This window comes from Dendrobates tinctorius, unplaced genomic scaffold (genome assembly GCF_039654945.1).
Source record: "Dendrobates tinctorius isolate UK_male_01 unplaced genomic scaffold, ASM3965494v1 ptg000047l, whole genome shotgun sequence".
NCBI lineage: Eukaryota > Metazoa > Chordata > Amphibia > Anura > Dendrobatidae > Dendrobates > Dendrobates tinctorius.
Window position 1 is genome coordinate 9,730,001 of NW_027361715.1, and position 16,046 is coordinate 9,746,046.

The 16,046-nt window shown below is 35.2% G+C and overlaps 12 non-coding genes across 12 annotated transcripts; all 12 read right to left on the reverse strand.

The window, feature by feature from the left end:
• Positions 1–99: 99 nt before the first annotated feature.
• Positions 100–171, reverse strand: TRNAQ-CUG (transfer RNA glutamine (anticodon CUG)). Its single transcript has one exon. It is a non-coding gene; the product is annotated as a tRNA-Gln (tRNA).
• A 1,508-nt stretch (positions 172–1,679) lies between these two features.
• Positions 1,680–1,751, reverse strand: TRNAQ-CUG (transfer RNA glutamine (anticodon CUG)). Its single transcript has one exon. It is a non-coding gene; the product is annotated as a tRNA-Gln (tRNA).
• A 1,508-nt stretch (positions 1,752–3,259) lies between these two features.
• Positions 3,260–3,331, reverse strand: TRNAQ-CUG (transfer RNA glutamine (anticodon CUG)). Its single transcript has one exon. It is a non-coding gene; the product is annotated as a tRNA-Gln (tRNA).
• A 1,523-nt stretch (positions 3,332–4,854) lies between these two features.
• Positions 4,855–4,926, reverse strand: TRNAQ-CUG (transfer RNA glutamine (anticodon CUG)). The gene has a single exon. It is a non-coding gene; the product is annotated as a tRNA-Gln (tRNA).
• Positions 4,927–6,434: 1,508 nt separating this feature from the next.
• TRNAQ-CUG (transfer RNA glutamine (anticodon CUG)) lies at positions 6,435–6,506 on the reverse strand. The gene has a single exon. It is a non-coding gene; the product is annotated as a tRNA-Gln (tRNA).
• Positions 6,507–8,029: 1,523 nt separating this feature from the next.
• TRNAQ-CUG (transfer RNA glutamine (anticodon CUG)) lies at positions 8,030–8,101 on the reverse strand. The gene has a single exon. It is a non-coding gene; the product is annotated as a tRNA-Gln (tRNA).
• Positions 8,102–8,715: 614 nt separating this feature from the next.
• TRNAQ-CUG (transfer RNA glutamine (anticodon CUG)) lies at positions 8,716–8,787 on the reverse strand. Its single transcript has one exon. It is a non-coding gene; the product is annotated as a tRNA-Gln (tRNA).
• A 1,523-nt stretch (positions 8,788–10,310) lies between these two features.
• On the reverse strand, positions 10,311–10,382 carry TRNAQ-CUG (transfer RNA glutamine (anticodon CUG)). The gene has a single exon. It is a non-coding gene; the product is annotated as a tRNA-Gln (tRNA).
• A 1,524-nt stretch (positions 10,383–11,906) lies between these two features.
• On the reverse strand, positions 11,907–11,978 carry TRNAQ-CUG (transfer RNA glutamine (anticodon CUG)). The gene has a single exon. It is a non-coding gene; the product is annotated as a tRNA-Gln (tRNA).
• Positions 11,979–13,486: 1,508 nt separating this feature from the next.
• Positions 13,487–13,558, reverse strand: TRNAQ-CUG (transfer RNA glutamine (anticodon CUG)). The gene has a single exon. It is a non-coding gene; the product is annotated as a tRNA-Gln (tRNA).
• Positions 13,559–15,081: 1,523 nt separating this feature from the next.
• TRNAQ-CUG (transfer RNA glutamine (anticodon CUG)) lies at positions 15,082–15,153 on the reverse strand. Its single transcript has one exon. It is a non-coding gene; the product is annotated as a tRNA-Gln (tRNA).
• A 614-nt stretch (positions 15,154–15,767) lies between these two features.
• On the reverse strand, positions 15,768–15,839 carry TRNAQ-CUG (transfer RNA glutamine (anticodon CUG)). The gene has a single exon. It is a non-coding gene; the product is annotated as a tRNA-Gln (tRNA).
• Between the last annotated feature and the right edge of the window lie 207 nt (positions 15,840–16,046).

Sequence of the window (16,046 nt, forward strand, 5' to 3'; positions counted from 1 at the left end):
CCATGGATTCTTGCACCATTCAAATCAAGTTTCAAAGTTTCAAGTTTCATTCTAAAAGTTGAACATAGTAGAAATTATAATGCTAAAGATGAAACTTACAGGTTCCACTGAGATTTGAACTCAGATCGCTGGATTCAGAGTCCAGAGTGCTAACCATTACACCATGGAACCACACATGCAGCTGACTACTCTAGATTTTCTTGTGGTGAAAATGGAGAAGGGAACACATTAAGGAAATCATGCATGATGGTGAAACTGGCTTTAAAGCTGCAGTACAAATCTACATTTAATACACCATCATAAATTAATATCTCCTCCACTTTTAATCTACAAGTGTGCCTAGAATTCCACAGTATCACAATCAGGACAGTTTTAAAATTGTTTATGAAAACTGTGCCAGCTCTGTTACCAGGAAAAAGGAGAGGAAAATAATTGCAAAACTTAAACTGCTAGAAAGCTGCTCATCCAGAAGTTGCTAAAGATTTTTCACTGTGTGGTAAAAGATTCCACCCGAGAGATAATATAAGTAGAATCGGTGCAAAGTAAAGCACATGTTCCAATCTATCAACCATACCTGACATTTGTGGCAACTAGATGAGAGATGGAGAAGCACCTCTTACCTGATCGTACGAGGTCTCATCTTTTGATTAGCAGTGTGATTCACATGTGATGATGGGCCAGGCCAGTTAATCAAAATAAGATCTTTAGATGCCCGCAGGTTGGTTCTCCAAATCCAGTCCAGAGATACGAAACAACTTTTTGGGGGATAAACTAAGGAAGGTGTGCATTGATCTACTCAGATAATCATCAAAAAACCTACTTGGAAATTGACATAGTTGGCAATGATTGAATGCGCAGGGAGATCCCAATGGATTTCAAGTCCATCGCTTTAACAACTCAGCCACAACTTCTGAGATACCTTCAAAATTTCAGGCCTCACTAAAATGTAAAAATCTGATGTGAAGTCATCTTAACTTGAAACCTTGTACCGCTCAAGCCTTTCAACAGTTTAAAAGGCAGATTTAGTGTGAGTTGGCTCTGAAAACTTACTAAAGAATACACCAAAAAAGCTCAAAAGAAGAAAAATATTCATTTCTATGTAAACATAAAATAAAATTAGTCTTCGTATTTTCAGTCGTTTTGAGCATCTTTTAACTGCATAAAGTTTCCAAAACGGTAAAGTGACTATGTCAATTTCCATTTGATTTTTTTGCTTCGAATACCTTCCGTAATAAAATTCAAGTCAACTAGAAGCTTAGAAAGACACTTTAAAGTCTCTTAGTGACTTCTAGTTCCTTTTGTCACCTACAAAAAAGCCACAAGAACATACTCAACTGATGGACTAAACAATTGTTTTTAAATTGCCAAAAAATTCCTCAATAAAACATTATAGATAATTTTGGAAAAAACAAGAGAAAAGAAAATTCAGGAAAATAAGCTGGCATTTCCTAAAGCCATTTTGATTTGAAATCATCATCAGATTTTCCCACCCGAATTAAAAATCATGGGAACATTTCCACAAGTCATAGAATATAGTTGCTTGGTGTAACATACAAGATAAGAATTTTGTTTCCTGAAGTCAATTTTATAGGATTCCATGGATTCTTGCACCATTCAAATCAAGTTTCATTCTAAAAGTTGAACATAGTAGAAATTATAATGCTAAAGATGAAACTTACAGGTTCCACTGAGATTTGAACTCAGATCGCTGGATTCAGAGTCCAGAGTGCTAACCATTACACCATGGAACCACACATGTAGCTGACTACTCTAGATTTTCTTGTGGTGAAAATGGAGAAGGGAACACATTAAGGAAATCATGCATGATGGTGAAACTGGCTTTAAAGCTGCAGTACAAATCTACATTTAATACACCATCATAAATTAATATCTCTTCCACTTTTAATCTACAAGTGTGCCTAGAATTCCACAGTATCACAATCAGGACAGTTTTAAAATTGTTTATGAAAACTGTGCCAGCTCTGTTACCAGGAAAAAGGAGAGGAAAATAATTGCAAAACTTAAACTGCTAGAAAGCTGCTCATCCAGAAGTTGCTAAAGATTTTTCACTGTGTGGTAAAAGATTCCACCCGAGAGATAATATAAGTAGAATCAGTGCAAAGCAAAGCACATGTTCCAATCTATCAACCATACCTGACATTTGTGGCAACTAGATGAGAGATGGAGAAGCACCTCTTACCTGATCGCACGAGGTCTCATCTTTTGATTAGCAGTGTGATTCACATGTGATGATGGGCCAGGCCAGTTAATCAAAATAAGATCTTTAGATGCCCGCAGGTTGGTTCTCCAAATCCAGTCCAGAGATATGAAACAACTTTTTGGGGGATAAACTAAGGAAGGTGTGCATTGATCTACTCAGATAATCATCAAAAAACCTACTTGGAAATTGACATAGTTGGCAATGATTGAATGCGCAGGGAGATCCCAATGGATTTCAAGTCCATCGCTTTAACAACTCAGCCACAACTTCTGAGATACCTTCAAAATTTCAGGCCTCACTAAAATGTAAAAATCTGATGTGAAGTCATCTTAACTTGAAACCTTGTACCGCTCAAGCCTTTCAACAGTTTAAAAGGCAGATTTAGTGTGAGTTGGCTCTGAAAACTTACTAAAGAATACACCAAAAAAGCTCAAAAGAAGAAAAATATTCATTTCTATGTAAACATAAAATAAAATTAGTCTTCGTATTTTCAGTCGTTTTGAGCATCTTTTAACTGCATAAAGTTTCCAAAACGGTAAAGTGACTATGTCAATTTCCATTTGATTTTTTTGCTTCGAATACCTTCCGTAATAAAATTCAAGTCAACTAGAAGCTTAGAAAGACACTTTAAAGTCTCTTAGTGACTTCTAGTTCCTTTTGTCACCTACAAAAAAGCCACAAGAACATACTCAACTGATGGACTAAACAATTGTTTTTAAATTGCCAAAAAATTCCTCAATAAAACATTATAGATAATTTTGGAAAAAACAAGAGAAAAGAAAATTCAGGAAAATAAGCTGGCATTTCCTAAAGCCATTTTGATTTGAAATCATCATCAGATTTTCCCACCCGAATTAAAAATCATGGGAACATTTCCACAAGTCATAGAATATAGTTGCTTGGTGTAACATACAAGATAAGAATTTTGTTTCCTGAAGTCAATTTTATAGGATTCCATGGATTCTTGCACCATTCAAATCAAGTTTCATTCTAAAAGTTGAACATAGTAGAAATTATAATGCTAAAGATGAAACTTACAGGTTCCACTGAGATTTGAACTCAGATCGCTGGATTCAGAGTCCAGAGTGCTAACCATTACACCATGGAACCACACATGTAGCTGACTACTCTAGATTTTCTTGTGGTGAAAATGGAGAAGGGAACACATTAAGGAAATCATGCATGATGGTGAAACTGGCTTTAAAGCTGCAGTACAAATCTACATTTAATACACCATCATAAATTAATATCTCTTCCACTTTTAATCTACAAGTGTGCCTAGAATTCCACAGTATCACAATCAGGACAGTTTTAAAATTGTTTATGAAAACTGTGCCAGCTCTGTTACCAGGAAAAAGGAGAGGAAAATAATTGCAAAACTTAAACTGCTAGAAAGCTGCTCATCCAGAAGTTGCTAAAGATTTTTCACTGTGTGGTAAAAGATTCCACCCGAGAGATAATATAAGTAGAATCAGTGCAAAGCAAAGCACATGTTCCAATCTATCAACCATACCTGACATTTGTGGCAACTAGATGAGAGATGGAGAAGCACCTCTTACCTGATCGCACGAGGTCTCATCTTTTGATTAGCAGTGTGATTCACATGTGATGATGGGCCAGGCCAGTTAATCAAAATAAGATCTTTAGATGCCCGCAGGTTGGTTCTCCAAATCCAGTCCAGAGATATGAAACAACTTTTTGGGGGATAAACTAAGGAAGGTGTGCATTGATCTACTCAGATAATCATCAAAAAACCTACTTGGAAATTGACATAGTTGGCAATGATTGAATGCGCAGGGAGATCCCAATGGATTTCAAGTCCATCGCTTTAACAACTCAGCCACAACTTCTGAGATACCTTCAAAATTTCAGGCCTCACTAAAATGTAAAAATCTGATGTGAAGTCATCTTAACTTGAAACCTTGTACCGCTCAAGCCTTTCAACAGTTTAAAAGGCAGATTTAGTGTGAGTTGGCTCTGAAAACTTACTAAAGAATACACCAAAAAAGCTCAAAAGAAGAAAAATATTCATTTCTATGTAAACATAAAATAAAATTAGTCTTCGTATTTTCAGTCATTTTGAGCATCTTTTAACTGCATAAAGTTTCCAAAACGGTAAAGTGACTATGTCAATTTCCATTTGATTTTTTTGCTTCGAATACCTTCCGTAATAAAATTCAAGTCAACTAGAAGCTTAGAAAGACACTTTAAAGTCTCTTAGTCACTTCTAGTTCCTTTTGTCACCTACAAAAAAGCCACAAGAACATACTCAACTGATGGACTAAACAATTGTTTTTAAATTGCCAAAAAATTCCTCAATAAAACATTATAGATAATTTTGGAAAAAACAAGAGAAAAGAAAATTCAGGAAAATAAGCTGGCGTTTTTTAAAGCCATTTTGATTTGAAATCATCATCAGATTTTCCCACCCGAATTAAAAATCATGGGAACATTTACACAAGTCATAGAATATAGTTGCTTGGTGTAACATACAAGATAAGAATTTTGTTTCCTGAAGTCAATTTTATAGGATTCCATGGATTCTTGCACCATTCAAATCAAGTTTCAAAGTTTCAAGTTTCATTCTAAAAGTTGAACATAGTAGAAATTATAATGCTAAAGATGAAACTTACAGGTTCCACTGAGATTTGAACTCAGATCGCTGGATTCAGAGTCCAGAGTGCTAACCATTACACCATGGAACCACACATGCAGCTGACTACTCTAGATTTTCTTGTGGTGAAAATGGAGAAGGGAACACATTAAGGAAATCATGCATGATGGTGAAACTGGCTTTAAAGCTGCAGTACAAATCTACATTTAATACACCATCATAAATTAATATCTCCTCCACTTTTAATCTACAAGTGTGCCTAGAATTCCACAGTATCACAATCAGGACAGTTTTAAAATTGTTTATGAAAACTGTGCCAGCTCTGTTACCAGGAAAAAGGAGAGGAAAATAATTGCAAAACTTAAACTGCTAGAAAGCTGCTCATCCAGAAGTTGCTAAAGATTTTTCACTGTGTGGTAAAAGATTCCACCCGAGAGATAATATAAGTAGAATCGGTGCAAAGCAAAGCACATGTTCCAATCTATCAACCATACCTGACATTTGTGGCAACTAGATGAGAGATGGAGAAGCACCTCTTACCTGATCGTACGAGGTCTCATCTTTTGATTAGCAGTGTGATTCACATGTGATGATGGGCCAGGCCAGTTAATCAAAATAAGATCTTTAGATGCCCGCAGGTTGGTTCTCCAAATCCAGTCCAGAGATACGAAACAACTTTTTGGGGGATAAACTAAGGAAGGTGTGCATTGATCTACTCAGATAATCATCAAAAAACCTACTTGGAAATTGACATAGTTGGCAATGATTGAATGCGCAGGGAGATCCCAATGGATTTCAAGTCCATCGCTTTAACAACTCAGCCACAACTTCTGAGATACCTTCAAAATTTCAGGCCTCACTAAAATGTAAAAATCTGATGTGAAGTCATCTTAACTTGAAACCTTGTACCGCTCAAGCCTTTCAACAGTTTAAAAGGCAGATTTAGTGTGAGTTGGCTCTGAAAACTTACTAAAGAATACACCAAAAAAGCTCAAAAGAAGAAAAATATTCATTTCTATGTAAACATAAAATAAAATTAGTCTTCGTATTTTCAGTCGTTTTGAGCATCTTTTAACTGCATAAAGTTTCCAAAACGGTAAAGTGACTATGTCAATTTCCATTTGATTTTTTTGCTTCGAATACCTTCCGTAATAAAATTCAAGTCAACTAGAAGCTTAGAAAGACACTTTAAAGTCTCTTAGTGACTTCTAGTTCCTTTTGTCACCTACAAAAAAGCCACAAGAACATACTCAACTGATGGACTAAACAATTGTTTTTAAATTGCCAAAAAATTCCTCAATAAAACATTATAGATAATTTTGGAAAAAACAAGAGAAAAGAAAATTCAGGAAAATAAGCTGGCATTTCCTAAAGCCATTTTGATTTGAAATCATCATCAGATTTTCCCACCCGAATTAAAAATCATGGGAACATTTCCACAAGTCATAGAATATAGTTGCTTGGTGTAACATACAAGATAAGAATTTTGTTTCCTGAAGTCAATTTTATAGGATTCCATGGATTCTTGCACCATTCAAATCAAGTTTCATTCTAAAAGTTGAACATAGTAGAAATTATAATGCTAAAGATGAAACTTACAGGTTCCACTGAGATTTGAACTCAGATCGCTGGATTCAGAGTCCAGAGTGCTAACCATTACACCATGGAACCACACATGTAGCTGACTACTCTAGATTTTCTTGTGGTGAAAATGGAGAAGGGAACACATTAAGGAAATCATGCATGATGGTGAAACTGGCTTTAAAGCTGCAGTACAAATCTACATTTAATACACCATCATAAATTAATATCTCTTCCACTTTTAATCTACAAGTGTGCCTAGAATTCCACAGTATCACAATCAGGACAGTTTTAAAATTGTTTATGAAAACTGTGCCAGCTCTGTTACCAGGAAAAAGGAGAGGAAAATAATTGCAAAACTTAAACTGCTAGAAAGCTGCTCATCCAGAAGTTGCTAAAGATTTTTCACTGTGTGGTAAAAGATTCCACCCGAGAGATAATATAAGTAGAATCAGTGCAAAGCAAAGCACATGTTCCAATCTATCAACCATACCTGACATTTGTGGCAACTAGATGAGAGATGGAGAAGCACCTCTTACCTGATCGCACGAGGTCTCATCTTTTGATTAGCAGTGTGATTCACATGTGATGATGGGCCAGGCCAGTTAATCAAAATAAGATCTTTAGATGCCCGCAGGTTGGTTCTCCAAATCCAGTCCAGAGATATGAAACAACTTTTTGGGGGATAAACTAAGGAAGGTGTGCATTGATCTACTCAGATAATCATCAAAAAACCTACTTGGAAATTGACATAGTTGGCAATGATTGAATGCGCAGGGAGATCCCAATGGATTTCAAGTCCATCGCTTTAACAACTCAGCCACAACTTCTGAGATACCTTCAAAATTTCAGGCCTCACTAAAATGTAAAAATCTGATGTGAAGTCATCTTAACTTGAAACCTTGTACCGCTCAAGCCTTTCAACAGTTTAAAAGGCAGATTTAGTGTGAGTTGGCTCTGAAAACTTACTAAAGAATACACCAAAAAAGCTCAAAAGAAGAAAAATATTCATTTCTATGTAAACATAAAATAAAATTAGTCTTCGTATTTTCAGTCGTTTTGAGCATCTTTTAACTGCATAAAGTTTCCAAAACGGTAAAGTGACTATGTCAATTTCCATTTGATTTCTTTGCTTCGAATACCTTCCGTAATAAAATTCAAGTCAACTAGAAGCTTAGAAAGACACTTTAAAGTCTCTTAGTGACTTCTAGTTCCTTTTGTCACCTACAAAAAAGCCACAAGAACATACTCAACTGATGGACTAAACAATTGTTTTTAAATTGCCAGAAAATTCCTCAATAAAACATTATAGATAATTTTGGAAAAAACAAGAGAAAAGAAAATTCAGGAAAATAAGCTGGCGTTTCCTAAAGCCATTTTGATTTGAAATCATCATCAGATTTTCCCACCCGAATTAAAAATCATGGGAACATTTACACAAGTCATAGAATATAGTTGCTTGGTGTAACATACAAGATAAGAATTTTGTTTCCTGAAGTCAATTTTATAGGATTCCATGGATTCTTGCACCATTCAAATCAAGTTTCAAAGTTTCAAGTTTCATTCTAAAAGTTGAACATAGTAGAAATTATAATGCTAAAGATAAAACTTACAGGTTCCACTGAGATTTGAACTCAGATCGCTGAATTCAGAGTCCAGAGTGCTAACCATTACACCATGGAACCACACATGCAGCTGACTACTCTAGATTTTCTTGTGGTGAAAATGGAGAAGGGAACACATTAAGGAAATCATGCATGATGGTGAAACTGGCTTTAAAGCTGCAGTACAAATCTACATTTAATACACCATAATAAATTAATATCTCCTCCACTTTTAATCTACAAGTGTGCCTAGAATTCCACAGTATCACAATCAGGACAGTTTTAAAATTGTTTATGAAAACTGTGCCAGCTCTGTTACCAGGAAAAAAAGAACATACTCAACTGATGGACTAAACAATTGTTTTTAAATTGCCAAAAAATTCCTCAATAAAACATTATAGATAATTTTGGAAAAAACAAGAGAAAAGAAAATTCAGGAAAATAAGCTGGCGTTTCCTAAAGCCATTTTGATTTGAAATCATCATCAGATTTTCCCACCCGAACTAAAAATCATGGGAACATTTACACAAGTCATAGAATATAGTTGCTTGGTGTAACATACAAGATAAGAATTTTGTTTCCTGAAGTCAATTTTATAGGATTCCATGGATTCTTGCACCATTCAAATCAAGTTTCAAGTTTTCATTCTAAAAGTTGAACATAGTAGAAATTATAATGCTAAAGATGAAACTTACAGGTTCCACTGAGATTTGAACTCAGATCGCTGGATTCAGAGTCCAGAGTGCTAACCATTACACCATGGAACCACACATGTAGCTGACTACTCTAGATTTTCTTGTGGTGAAAATGGAGAAGGGAACACATTAAGGAAATCATGCATGATGGTGAAACTGGCTTTAAAGCTGCAGTACAAATCTACATTTAATACACCATCATAAATTAATATCTCTTCCACTTTTAATCTACAAGTGTGCCTAGAATTCCACAGTATCACAATCAGGACAGTTTTAAAATTGTTTATGAAAACTGTGCCAGCTCTGTTACCAGGAAAAAGGAGAGGAAAATAATTGCAAAACTTAAACTGCTAGAAAGCTGCTCATCCAGAAGTTGCTAAAGATTTTTCACTGTGTGATAAAAGATTCCACCCGAGAGATAATATAAGTAGAATCAGTGCAAAGCAAAGCACATGTTCCAATCTATCAACCATACCTGACATTTGTGGCAACTAGATGAGAGATGGAGAAGCACCTCTTACCTGATCGTACGAGGTCTCATCTTTTGATTAGCAGTGTGATTCACATGTGATGATGGGCCAGGCCAGTTAATCAAAATAAGATCTTTAGATGCCCGCAGGTTGGTTCTCCAAATCCAGTCCAGAGATATGAAACAACTTTTTGGGGGATAAACTAAGGAAGGTGTGCATTGATCTACTCAGATAATCATCAAAAAACCTACTTGGAAATTGACATAGTTGGCAATGATTGAATGCGCAGGGAGATCCCAATGGATTTCAAGTCCATCGCTTTAACAACTCAGCCACAACTTCTGAGATACCTTCAAAATTTCAGGCCTCACTAAAATGTAAAAATCTGATGTGAAGTCATCTTAACTTGAAACCTTGTACCGCTCAAGCCTTTCAACAGTTTAAAAGGCAGATTTAGTGTGAGTTGGCTCTGAAAACTTACTAAAGAATACACCAAAAAAGCTCAAAAGAAGAAAAATATTCATTTCTATGTAAACATAAAATAAAATTAGTCTTCGTATTTTCAGTCGTTTTGAGCATCTTTTAACTGCATAAAGTTTCCAAAACGGTAAAGTGACTATGTCAATTTCCATTTGATTTCTTTGCTTCGAATACCTTCCGTAATAAAATTCAAGTCAACTAGAAGCTTAGAAAGACACTTTAAAGTCTCTTAGTGACTTCTAGTTCCTTTTGTCACCTACAAAAAAGCCACAAGAACATACTCAACTGATGGACTAAACAATTGTTTTTAAATTGCCAGAAAATTCCTCAATAAAACATTATAGATAATTTTGGAAAAAACAAGAGAAAAGAAAATTCAGGAAAATAAGCTGGCGTTTCCTAAAGCCATTTTGATTTGAAATCATCATCAGATTTTCCCACCCGAATTAAAAATCATGGGAACATTTACACAAGTCATAGAATATAGTTGCTTGGTGTAACATACAAGATAAGAATTTTGTTTCCTGAAGTCAATTTTATAGGATTCCATGGATTCTTGCACCATTCAAATCAAGTTTCAAAGTTTCAAGTTTCATTCTAAAAGTTGAACATAGTAGAAATTATAATGCTAAAGATAAAACTTACAGGTTCCACTGAGATTTGAACTCAGATCGCCGAATTCAGAGTCCAGAGTGCTAACCATTACACCATGGAACCACACATGCAGCTGAGTACTCTAGATTTTCTTGTGGTGAAAATGGAGAAGGGAACACATTAAGGAAATCATGCATGATGGTGAAACTGGCTTTAAAGCTGCAGTACAAATCTACATTTAATACACCATAATAAATTAATATCTCCTCCACTTTTAATCTACAAGTGTGCCTAGAATTCCACAGTATCACAATCAGGACAGTTTTAAAATTGTTTATGAAAACTGTGCCAGCTCTGTTACCAGGAAAAAAGGAGAGGAAAATAATTGCAAAACTTAAACTGCTAGAAAGCTGCTTATCCAGAAGTTGCTAAAGATTTTTCACTGTGTGGTAAAAGATTCCACCCGAGAGATAATATAAGTAGAATCGGTGCAAAGCAAAGCACATGTTCCAATCTATCAACTATACCTGACATTTGTGGCAACTAGATGAGAGATGGAGAAGCACCTCTTACCTGATCGCATGAGGTCTCATCTTTTGATTAGCAGTGTGATTCACATGTGATGATGGGCCAGGCCAGTTAATCAAAACAAGATCTTTAGATGCCCACAGGTTGGTTCTCCAAATCCAGTCCAGAGATATGAAACAACTTTTTGGGGGATACACTAAGGAAGGTGTGCATTGATCTACTCAGATAATCATCAAAAAACCTACTTGGAAATTGACATAGTTGGCAATGATTGAATGCGCAGGGAGATCCCAATGGATTTCAAGTCCATCGCTTTAACAACTCAGCCACAACTTCTGAGATACCTTCAAAATTACAGGCCTCACTAAAATTTAAAAATCTGATGTGAAGTCATCTTAACTTGAAACCTTGTACCGCTCAAGCCTTTCAACAGTTTAAAAGGCAGATTTAGTGTGAGTTGGCTCTGAAAACTTACTAAAGAATACACCAAAAAAGCTCAAAAGAAGAAAAATGTTCATTTCTATGTAAACATAAAATAAAATTAGTCTTCGTATTTTCAGTCGTTTTGAGCATCTTTTAACTGCATAAAGTTTCCAAAACGGTAAAGTGACTATGTCAATTTCCATTTGATTTTTTTGCTTCGAATACCTTCCGTAATAAAATTCAAGTCAACTAGAAGCTTAGAAAGACACTTTAAAGTCTCTTAGTCACTTCTAGTTCCTTTTGTCACCTACAAAAAAGCCACAAGAACATACTCAACTGATGGACTAAACAATTGTTTTTAAATTGCCAAAAAATTCCTCAATAAAACATTATAGATAATTTTGGAAAAAACAAGAGAAAAGAAAATTCAGGAAAATAAGCTGGCGTTTCCTAAAGCCATTTTGATTTGAAATCATCATCAGATTTTCCCACCCGAACTAAAAATCATGGGAACATTTACACAAGTCATAGAATATAGTTGCTTGGTGTAACATACAAGATAAGAATTTTGTTTCCTGAAGTCAATTTTATAGGATTCCATGGATTCTTGCACCATTCAAATCAAGTTTCAAGTTTTCAAGTTTCATTCTAAAAGTTGAACATAGTAGAAATTATAATGCTAAAGATGAAACTTACAGGTTCCACTGAGATTTGAACTCAGATCGCTGGATTCAGTGTCCAGAGTGCTAACCATTACACCATGGAACCACACATGGCGCTTACTACTCTAGATTTTCTTGTGGTGAAAATGGAGAAGGGAACACATTAAGGAAATCATGCATGATGGTGAAACTGGCTTTAAAGCTGCAGTACAAATCTACATTTAATACACCATCATAAATTAATATCTCCTCCACTTTTAATCTACAAGTGTGCCTAGAATTCCACAGTATCACAATCAGGACAGTTTTAAAATTGTTTATGAAAACTGTGCCAGCTCTGTTACCAGGAAAAAGGAGAGGAAAATAATTGCAAAACTTAAACTGCTAGAAAGCTGCTCATCCAGAAGTTGCTAAAGATTTTTCACTGTGTGGTAAAAGATTCCACCCGAGAGATAATATAAGTAGAATCGGTGCAAAGCAAAGCACATGTTCCAATCTATCAACCATACCTGACATTTGTGGCAACTAGATGAGAGATGGAGAAGCACCTCTTACCTGATCGTACGAGGTCTCATCTTTTGATTAGCAGTGTGATTCACATGTGATGATGGGCCAGGCCAGTTAATCAAAATAAGATCTTTAGATGCCCGCAGGTTGGTTCTCCAAATCCAGTCCAGAGATACGAAACAACTTTTTGGGGGATAAACTAAGGAAGGTGTGCATTGATCTACTCAGATAATCATCAAAAAACCTACTTGGAAATTGACATAGTTGGCAATGATTGAATGCGCAGGGAGATCCCAATGGATTTCAAGTCCATCGCTTTAACAACTCAGCCACAACTTCTGAGATACCTTCAAAATTTCAGGCCTCACTAAAATGTAAAAATCTGATGTGAAGTCATCTTAACTTGAAACCTTGTACCGCTCAAGCCTTTCAACAGTTTAAAAGGCAGATTTAGTGTGAGTTGGCTCTGAAAACTTACTAAAGAATACACCAAAAAAGCTCAAAAGAAGAAAAATATTCATTTCTATGTAAACATAAAATAAAATTAGTCTTCGTATTTTCAGTCGTTTTGAGCATCTTTTAACTGCATAAAGTTTCCAAAACGGTAAAGTGACTATGTCAATTTCCATTTGATTTTTTTGCTTCGAATACCTTCCGTAATAAAATTCAAGTCAACTAGAAGCTTAGAAAGACACTTTAAAGTCTCTTAGTGACTTCTAGTTCCTTTTGTCACCTACAAAAAAGCCACAAGAACATACTCAACTGATGGACTAAACAATTGTTTTTAAATTGCCAAAAAATTCCTCAATAAAACATTATAGATAATTTTGGAAAAAACAAGAGAAAAGAAAATTCAGGAAAATAAGCTGGCATTTCCTAAAGCCATTTTGATTTGAAATCATCATCAGATTTTCCCACCCGAATTAAAAATCATGGGAACATTTCCACAAGTCATAGAATATAGTTGCTTGGTGTAACATACAAGATAAGAATTTTGTTTCCTGAAGTCAATTTTATAGGATTCCATGGATTCTTGCACCATTCAAATCAAGTTTCATTCTAAAAGTTGAACATAGTAGAAATTATAATGCTAAAGATGAAACTTACAGGTTCCACTGAGATTTGAACTCAGATCGCTGGATTCAGAGTCCAGAGTGCTAACCATTACACCATGGAACCACACATGTAGCTGACTACTCTAGATTTTCTTGTGGTGAAAATGGAGAAGGGAACACATTAAGGAAATCATGCATGATGGTGAAACTGGCTTTAAAGCTGCAGTACAAATCTACATTTAATACACCATCATAAATTAATATCTCTTCCACTTTTAATCTACAAGTGTGCCTAGAATTCCACAGTATCACAATCAGGACAGTTTTAAAATTGTTTATGAAAACTGTGCCAGCTCTGTTACCAGGAAAAAGGAGAGGAAAATAATTGCAAAACTTAAACTGCTAGAAAGCTGCTCATCCAGAAGTTGCTAAAGATTTTTCACTGTGTGGTAAAAGATTCCACCCGAGAGATAATATAAGTAGAATCAGTGCAAAGCAAAGCACATGTTCCAATCTATCAACCATACCTGACATTTGTGGCAACTAGATGAGAGATGGAGAAGCACCTCTTACCTGATCGCACGAGGTCTCATCTTTTGATTAGCAGTGTGATTCACATGTGATGATGGGCCAGGCCAGTTAATCAAAATAAGATCTTTAGATGCCCGCAGGTTGGTTCTCCAAATCCAGTCCAGAGATATGAAACAACTTTTTGGGGGATAAACTAAGGAAGGTGTGCATTGATCTACTCAGATAATCATCAAAAAACCTACTTGGAAATTGACATAGTTGGCAATGATTGAATGCGCAGGGAGATCCCAATGGATTTCAAGTCCATCGCTTTAACAACTCAGCCACAACTTCTGAGATACCTTCAAAATTTCAGGCCTCACTAAAATGTAAAAATCTGATGTGAAGTCATCTTAACTTGAAACCTTGTACCGCTCAAGCCTTTCAACAGTTTAAAAGGCAGATTTAGTGTGAGTTGGCTCTGAAAACTTACTAAAGAATACACCAAAAAAGCTCAAAAGAAGAAAAATATTCATTTCTATGTAAACATAAAATAAAATTAGTCTTCGTATTTTCAGTCGTTTTGAGCATCTTTTAACTGCATAAAGTTTCCAAAACGGTAAAGTGACTATGTCAATTTCCATTTGATTTCTTTGCTTCGAATACCTTCCGTAATAAAATTCAAGTCAACTAGAAGCTTAGAAAGACACTTTAAAGTCTCTTAGTGACTTCTAGTTCCTTTTGTCACCTACAAAAAAGCCACAAGAACATACTCAACTGATGGACTAAACAATTGTTTTTAAATTGCCAGAAAATTCCTCAATAAAACATTATAGATAATTTTGGAAAAAACAAGAGAAAAGAAAATTCAGGAAAATAAGCTGGCGTTTCCTAAAGCCATTTTGATTTGAAATCATCATCAGATTTTCCCACCCGAATTAAAAATCATGGGAACATTTACACAAGTCATAGAATATAGTTGCTTGGTGTAACATACAAGATAAGAATTTTGTTTCCTGAAGTCAATTTTATAGGATTCCATGGATTCTTGCACCATTCAAATCAAGTTTCAAAGTTTCAAGTTTCATTCTAAAAGTTGAACATAGTAGAAATTATAATGCTAAAGATAAAACTTACAGGTTCCACTGAGATTTGAACTCAGATCGCTGAATTCAGAGTCCAGAGTGCTAACCATTACACCATGGAACCACACATGCAGCTGACTACTCTAGATTTTCTTGTGGTGAAAATGGAGAAGGGAACACATTAAGGAAATCATGCATGATGGTGAAACTGGCTTTAAAGCTGCAGTACAAATCTACATTTAATACACCATAATAAATTAATATCTCCTCCACTTTTAATCTACAAGTGTGCCTAGAATTCCACAGTATCACAATCAGGACAGTTTTAAAATTGTTTATGAAAACTGTGCCAGCTCTGTTACCAGGAAAAAAAGAACATACTCAACTGATGGACTAAACAATTGTTTTTAAATTGCCAAAAAATTCCTCAATAAAACATTATAGATAATTTTGGAAAAAACAAGAGAAAAGAAAATTCAGGAAAATAAGCTGGCGTTTCCTAAAGCCATTTTGATTTGAAATCATCATCAGATTTTCCCACCCGAACTAAAAATCATGGGAACATTTACACAAGTCATAGAATATAGTTGCTTGGTGTAACATACAAGATAAGAATTTTGTTTCCTGAAGTCAATTTTATAGGATTCCATGGATTCTTGCACCATTCAAATCAAGTTTCAAGTTTTCATTCTAAAAGTTGAACATAGTAGAAATTATAATGCTAAAGATGAAACTTACAGGTTCCACTGAGATTTGAACTCAGATCGCTGGATTCAGAGTCCAGAGTGCTAACCATTACACCATGGAACCACACATGTAGCTGACTACTCTAGATTTTCTTGTGGTGAAAATGGAGAAGGGAACACATTAAGGAAATCATGCATGATGGTGAAACTGGCTTTAAAGCTGCAGTACAAATCTACATTTAATACACCATCATAAATTAATATCTCTTCCACTTTTAATCTACAAGTGTGCCTAGAATTCCACAGTATCACAATCAGGACAGTTTTAAAA